The sequence below is a fragment of the Engraulis encrasicolus genome, chromosome 10 (assembly GCF_034702125.1).
Source record: "Engraulis encrasicolus isolate BLACKSEA-1 chromosome 10, IST_EnEncr_1.0, whole genome shotgun sequence".
NCBI lineage: Eukaryota > Metazoa > Chordata > Actinopteri > Clupeiformes > Engraulidae > Engraulis > Engraulis encrasicolus.
In genome coordinates this window covers 42,104,143-42,111,642 of record NC_085866.1, presented here as the reverse complement: position 1 = coordinate 42,111,642, position 7,500 = coordinate 42,104,143, and the positions used below count along the sequence as shown (strand labels likewise).

Sequence of the window (7,500 nt, the reverse complement as noted above, 5' to 3'; positions counted from 1 at the left end):
TTTTAGCAGTGGTTTTAATGTTTATTACATTAATACACAAAAAAGTGGACCTTCCCAATTTTGAGTTTTCAGTCATAAACAATCTTACGTTTTATATTGGTAAATATAATTGCACCTTTAAGTTAAAGTTTCTATTGCACTGAACTGTCTTCTATTTTCAAGTCATTGAAATAAATAAAATAAATCAGCTGATTAGGTTGATATCTTTCCTCTGTTTATTTATTGTATGCTGTTCTAGTTGTTTGATAGCCTATTTCATCTGCAACCCAGTCGACAAATGCCTATTGAAAATGTAAAATAAATAGTTTATAAAAAGCATACACAGTAAAATGGGTAATAAATAGAGGTAATTCTGGTGAAACAATGAATTAATGATGGGTTGTTATTGTTAAAAACATGACTTAAATGAATTTGAAATAGCAGAACCTTTACTGTGACAATTACGATTTGGGACTTTTATTTTGAAACCGGCTGTGGCTTCCCTTGGAGCCGTTCACTTCAGTCTGTCGTCTGCCGAGCCAGTCGAATTTTCTTTGGAGCTAGAAACAATCAAAAGAAAATATTTCGTTTTTTATGAAGTTTAAGTTTCCTTTTGGAGTACGGAGCGTCCAGCTCTGTGAATGATGTAAGTTTTGAAGACTAGAGGCTTCCTTTCATCGAGTATTTGTTTTGTTTCAATTCGCCTTATTCACCCGGAACTTTCTAAAGACGTTGAGGGGTACACTTCAGGGGTACACCCGGCTGCACACCCAGCTGTTTGGCGCCTCACTGCTGTGTGCCCAAATGTAGTCCTACGTCCTCAAAGAGAAACAAATCCTACCGTGGACAGACTTTCCACCGTTTCGCCAAAGAGCAGGCACTTCGGCATGAACGAATTAATCACATCAAGAGGGGTCCTGGTCCATATTTCAAGGTAAGATGCAGAATTATGTCCAATCATACGCATTAGCTAGCACAAATAAGCTAGCTCGCCAAACTTGTCATGACTCATGTAGCCTAATGAAGCCTAATTAAAAAAAATATGAATGTGTAATTACACAACGCTACATTTATATGGTATTTCCAGATCGCTATTTCAAAATTATGCTTTCAATTTTGTGTTAAGCGATCCGATGGCTTACCGGATGTGTTACCAGAACCAGTAGCATACTTGTGCCAAAATGAAGTTGTTTTGCTAACGAACTAAAATACATGCTGGTATTTATGGTTACAGATCAACGCTGAGACCGAGGTTTGATCTGAGCACGTTGAGAAGCAATGCTTTGTTAAGGTCACCCGTGGTATGACAACGCTAATAAAGGATGCTGTGCCTGCCAACTTTGTTCGCCTGGACTTCAGAGAAGCCAAAGAGGAGAATCATCATTCGCATACCGTGGTTAGTTTGTTCAGTCATAATTCAACTGGCATGTGTTAACCAAGCCTCTTTACAAAAAAAAAAAAAACTGATAATAGTTTGCCATGGAATACATTTCACTTTAGACAAAAAACTTAATACATGGGTAACACTTTAGAATAATGGATGCAAAAAAGCATTATAAAGACTTAATAAATAATTAACTATTGATGAACAAAACATTAACAAACGTTTGTAAATGATTAGGAAATGTAAACAAATGCTTGTAAATGACTAGGAAATGTTATGTTAATATTTCATATTTATCAAACATTTACAAGTTGCTTGTAAATGAATAAAATAGTCTGTTATAAGGTGTGTAAAATCTTGAATATATCATTTGTAGATATTTTATAAAGCATTAATAAAGCTTAGTTAATAATAAAAACATGTGTTAATGTTTTATTCATCATTAGTTAATTATTTACTGAGTCTTTACTAAGGAACATTATTATAAAGTGTTACCAATGCATGTGCTGGAGATATATTTGTTTGCATTGATCATGTAAGCTTACTCCTGAGTCATGAGCCAATGATTTCAAACTGTGATGTCATTACATTGCATTACATTTCACTTAGCTGACACTTTCATTTTATTCAAAGCGACTTAGTTATTATATGTCAGGGTATTGTTTACAGTCCCTGGAGTAATGTGGGTTTAGGTGCCTTTTCAAGGGCACTTCAGCCATGGAGATGTAGGGAGCGGTCAGAGGGATTCGAACCTGCAACCCCCAGATTGAAAGACCAACTCTCTTATCACTAGGCCACGGCTGCCTCACCACTAGGCCACGGCTGCCCTGTGTATGTTATGACTCTCCTGTCCTTTGTGTTTCTTTTTCAGTATGGATTCCATGGAGTATTCCATCGAGTATTTCTTCTGTTTCAATCGTCTTGGTAAGGCAACTTGTCTATTTTTCCCCATACTGTTGTAACCTAAGTCTTATATTGTCTATCACTGCCAAATACTTCAGGTGAAACCTGCAATTTGTATTTTGTTTTGTTAATACTTAAGTTTGATGTTGGCTGGTTGAAATGAGTTCGGAGTAAGCAGACTGTATTTCACATGCTGTGATCACGCACCCATTGCGTGCAAGGTGTAATTCTCTAGGCCTATACATGGGTTCTAAATGTTGTTTATAACCTGACTGCGCGAACCTAGCTGTGCACAACTCCACCTCTGATTGTTGGAAACCGCTGACGGTCAAAAACTTATCTCACATGTTTGGCTGCCAGTGTCTTGCCCCTCCTCATAACATTGTGTTGAACACTGTACGGGCCCATGTATAATTGCAAGGTTACCTCAATTTCAGTACACTATGTTGTTATTTCATAGTATTCACCCTGTTTACTTGATAATGGTTATTTAACTGAATGGTATGCAATGCAGTAGGAACAAAGTGTTTGCAGGTTTGCAGTTTGCATAGCTTTTCTTTTGAGAAGATTGATTTTAAATGTTGCACAACTTTAAAGGGACACTGTGTGAGATTTTTAGTTGTTTATTTCCCAAATTCATGCTGCCCCTTCACTAATGTTACCTTTTTCATGAATACTTACCACCAGCATCAAATTCTAAGTTCATTATGACTGGAAAAATTGCACTTTTCATACATGAAAAGGGGGATCTTCTCCATGGTCCGCCATTTTGAATTTCCAAAAATAGCCATTTTAGCTGCACAAATTACTGTATTTGGACCATACTAGAAAATATTTGTTTATTACTTAGTAAACTTTCATGTAAAGATCAAATTTGACAATAGGCAGCCCAGTTTCAATGAGCAGCATAGTTGCAGTACCTTGTTTGACCATTTCCTGCACAGTGTCCCTTTAAGTTTAAACTGATGATATTTGATAGGAATTCAACATTGTCCTGGGTGTGTAGCTTACGGCTGTAACTGCTATGATGCTTTTCTGTTATGCTGCTCTACAGCCTAGGCTACATGATGTGTCTGTCCCTATCAAATAAACCAAACTTAACTGATGACATATGTTCACATAGGTGAAGTTTTTGAGCTGGATCTGGATTCTGCTGAGGATTCGTCGACTACTAGATGGCGAGCCACCCACTCATTCGAATGTGATCCTGTTCTACATTGCGCATGGCATATTTGGTAGGATTGTGGCCTGCTCGTGTCACATCACTGACTATGACTGACTTCAACGCCTTGAACTGAACTGCTTGAAAGGAGCTATATTTCTTTTTGAACAACTTAAAGGAACTCTCTACATCGTCTCTTTTGAGGATTTAAAGGACTATTTCCAATTTTTGAAGGACAATTCAAAATTATTATTTTTTAAAAAAAATGTTCAAACCTTTTTTTTGGGGGGGGGGTAATTGTAAATATTTAAACTTTTCAATCTCTTACTTGTGATGTTTTTATTTCATTTTGTTAATGCCCATTTTATTATTTTTCCCTATATCCTATGTTTGTATTTAAGAATGTCATTCTTCATTAGGGTTGCATACAATATTTGCTATGGATACATGATTATTTATAGTGATAAATGAATAATAATTATTATTATTATTTATGCAAGATGGACATTTGACACGAACATTATGGTTTTCCCCGTTCATTTTGCTTTCGATATCCTTTCCTTTTTGTTTTGGACTGTTTCAATTCACGGAACGTCACTTTTTGGAGTGAAGCGGCCAACTTTCTTGAATTAAGCTTACTGCTCTTGTCGGCTTGCGCTCGCCTCTGTGGATCTAATAAGGACATAAAAGGACAGAAACTTAATGTTTTGTGTTAAGGCTACATTTTTATGTTAGAAATTATTTTTGTATTGTAAGGGAATTTGATCTGGGAAATGTGTGTTGTGACCCTGGCAAGTTCTCTGTTTTGTAGCATGCTGGGGTTTTTGATTTGACATGCTCTAATATAAATGGTGAAAATGTTGTAGAAACATATTGTATGTTGTCTTTTAATTGGTATCTTTTTCACTCTACCCAAAGACTAGTGTCACATTCTGTAGCTCATTGATCCTGGCCTACCATTGACGTGTACCATACTCAGTAGTGGGTAACAACAGTTTAACATCATTGATAATTCTTTTCTCTCTTTCTAACAGTGTGAAAATGTATTTCTTGAGACCAAGTGAAAATCATTTGTACTGTGATCATTTCTAGTGATACTGTCCAATTTCTGGAAATAGGCTCATATTACACATCCCCTTGAGTTAAATTATTGAGTTTTACCTTTCTCCTCCTGTATGTTCAACCGTTCTAGTATGGCAGTGCAAATTTTACCTCCATGCTAGCAGTTAACATTGAGTCCTATGAGACCAGCTGGCGGCTAGCTGGTCTCAGAACTCAATGTTAACTGCTAGCTTGGAGATAAAATTTGCACTGCCGTACTCAGAGAACGACAAGAAGTACAGGTAAAACAAAAAATAAGGGAAAGGTAAAACTCAATAACTTGACTCAAGGGGAGGTGTAATATGAGCTTATGTCCAAAAATGGGACAGTATCACTTTAATGTTACATATTAACTAATCTCAACCAACTTCACCATAAGGTTCCCCATTCTGAATGTTAAATATTAGTTATATATTAATTAAGCTCAACCAACTTCACCATAAGGTTCCCCATACTGAATTTTAAACATTAGTTATATATTAATTAAGCTCAACCAACTTCACCATAAGGTTCCCCATACTGAATTTTAAACATTAGTTATATATTAATTAAGCTCAACCAACTTCACCATAAGGTTCCCCATACTGAATTTTAAACATTAGTAAAACATTAGTAAAGCTCAACCAACTTCACAATAAGGTTCTCAATGCAGAATTTTAAACATTAGTTATACATTAATAAAACTCAACCAACTTCACCATAAGGTTCCCCATACTGGATTTTAAACATTAGTAAAGCTCAACCAACTTCACAATAAGGTTCTCAATGCAGAATTTTAAACATTAGTTATACATTAATAAAGCTCAACCAACTTCACCATAAGGTTCCCCATACTGAATTTTAAACATTAGTAATACATTAATAAATACTATACATAATTATTATTAAATGATTTATAAGTAATTAACAATAGTTTAGTTAATATTAACACTTAAAAAACATTTAATTACAATGTATTAATGATTAAATAATAAGTACTTAGTTAATATTGAACTATAAATTGTAAACTACAACTAATAATTATAATATATTAAGTAATAATTAGTTAACAGTTTATAAGTCACTTGTTATGCTTAAGTTACTGTTGATATGTTAGTTAATTAATCATAAAAGTATTTTTAATAATATATTAAGTAACTTATTATTATGTTCTATTAAGTGTTACGGAAGGACTTATAAATATATTTTAAAACTTTGTAAGTGTTTAGTACACACCTACAAATGTATAGTAAACCTTTAGTTAACTAATAGTTAACTGTTTGCTAACTGTTTGCTAACTGTTTATTAACTGTTTATAGCGGAAGGTTATTGTAAAGTGCTACCCCCTCAGCCGTGAAATCCATCGAGTGGAGCTGGGGGGGTGAAAGGTTGTTGGCGGATGCGAAGCAGGCGACGTCACTGGGCTGAGCTCAGAGCCGCGCCGCACGCAGAGAGCCGGGGGGCCCCCGGGGGCCAAGAGCTGACTCTCGAGCTGACGCGCTGACGCATCGGCCATCTGTCTCTCTTCACCTCCTCTCCTCTCCTCTCATCCTATCCTCCTCCGCTTCTCCTTTTTCCTGTCACTCCTAATCCGTCGCTCACCCCCTCTGCACACTCACACTACACACACACATACAAACACACGCATACTTCACCCAACCTCACCTTCCACACGCACGCACGCACACGCACACGCACACGCACACGCACACACACACACGCACACGCACACGCACACGCACACACACACACACACACACACATACACAGCACCTCTCTGTCCCCAATTCCACCACAAAGACTTCTCTGGAGGAAAAGCGAGGACTTGACAGAGGAGTGCACGAGCAACATCTTTAATTTGGAGCATTCGTTATTAATTCGTTATGCATTCAAAGGGCTTACTGATAGAGAGGCCTGCATTTGATGGCTTGCCATGTTTTGAAGACGGGACAATAACATCATCTGCTGACTCTTATGAGAGCAATTTAGACAGGCTTAAGAGTGCTATTCACCACACTCAGAGACACTATTGGTGTGACCTGACCTCACATGGGGAGTTCTGCGTTTGGTTGCATGGGATTTAGCAGAAAAGGCCTGAAATCACTGGTTGTGATTGCCAACCCGATAGCATCTTAATCGATTTGATTCGGCAAACCCAAACCAATTAGCATCCCATGTAACCAATCATGTGTTCTGCAGACTATAATCCTCAAGCCTTCACATAGGGGCAGGTATGGGACAAATGTTGGACTAACGTTAAGCCGACATTGAGCTAACATAAAAAAACTAAAAGTAAGATAATAGACACTGTAAGTGAACTGAAAAGCAACAGAGCAGCAAAAACCTGAAGGGACAATTTGGTCTGGTCATGTCCTTATGGACCACTGTCTTTGGCAGGTATGACACAAACGTTAGCCTAACGGGCAACATGCTTATCATACGGTTTTCTTTTTAGTGTGTCTACATAAATCAACGTACTGTATTATGCACTTACACTGTACCTAGCCCTTAGTAGTGTGCATTGGCACTGCCCTCATGATTCGATTCGATTACGATTCTGGAGGTAGCGATTCGATTCGATCCGATTCAATTCTACAATGCATTGCAATGCATTTCTACTGAAACAAAGCAAATGTTTCATCAAGTTTTGGCAAAGGACGCGCTCAACTTTTTGGAAAAACGAAAGTCTTTGGGTGCGCGATAAAATGTATCAAAATCTGCACTCACAAACTGCGTCTCATTATTTATTTAAATTACTACCATGTCCAAAAAGAAAACGCGTTTCGGCTATCAAGCCTTCATCAGTGTGTGGTACCAGTCATGATGAGGCAATACAAGTAGTCAGATACTGAGCACCAATTTATTGGTTGTTTTCTGTATCAGTCTTGCAGTTTTCAATGCTTTGAAGTTCTTTTATTTAATTTAACATTCATTTACTCCCGAAATATCAACGGAAGTAATTGACACTTAAAAAAATTGCCGCAACGATTCT

At 37.1% G+C, this 7,500-nt stretch overlaps 1 protein-coding gene and 1 long non-coding RNA gene across 3 annotated transcripts in view; one reads left to right on the top strand and one right to left on the bottom strand.

Annotated features, from left to right (window-relative positions):
• Window positions 1-3,659, top strand: part of LOC134457117 (uncharacterized) — a 3,906-nt gene extending 247 nt beyond the window's left edge. The window contains exons 1-4 of one of the 2 annotated variants that reach the window (XR_010036404.1): window positions 1-913; window positions 1,214-1,375; window positions 2,235-2,287; window positions 3,390-3,659. The exon at window positions 1-913 is cut by the window's left edge and continues 247 nt beyond it. This is a non-coding gene — a long non-coding RNA (uncharacterized LOC134457117). Of the gene's footprint in view, window positions 914-950; window positions 1,376-2,234; window positions 2,288-3,389 lie in introns of those variants that run through there. The other variant, XR_010036403.1, reaches the window with a different exon arrangement.
• Window positions 1-7,500, bottom strand: part of cacna2d3a (calcium channel, voltage-dependent, alpha 2/delta subunit 3a) — a 307,539-nt gene that overhangs the window by 38,845 nt on the left and 261,194 nt on the right. The window lies entirely within an intron of this gene.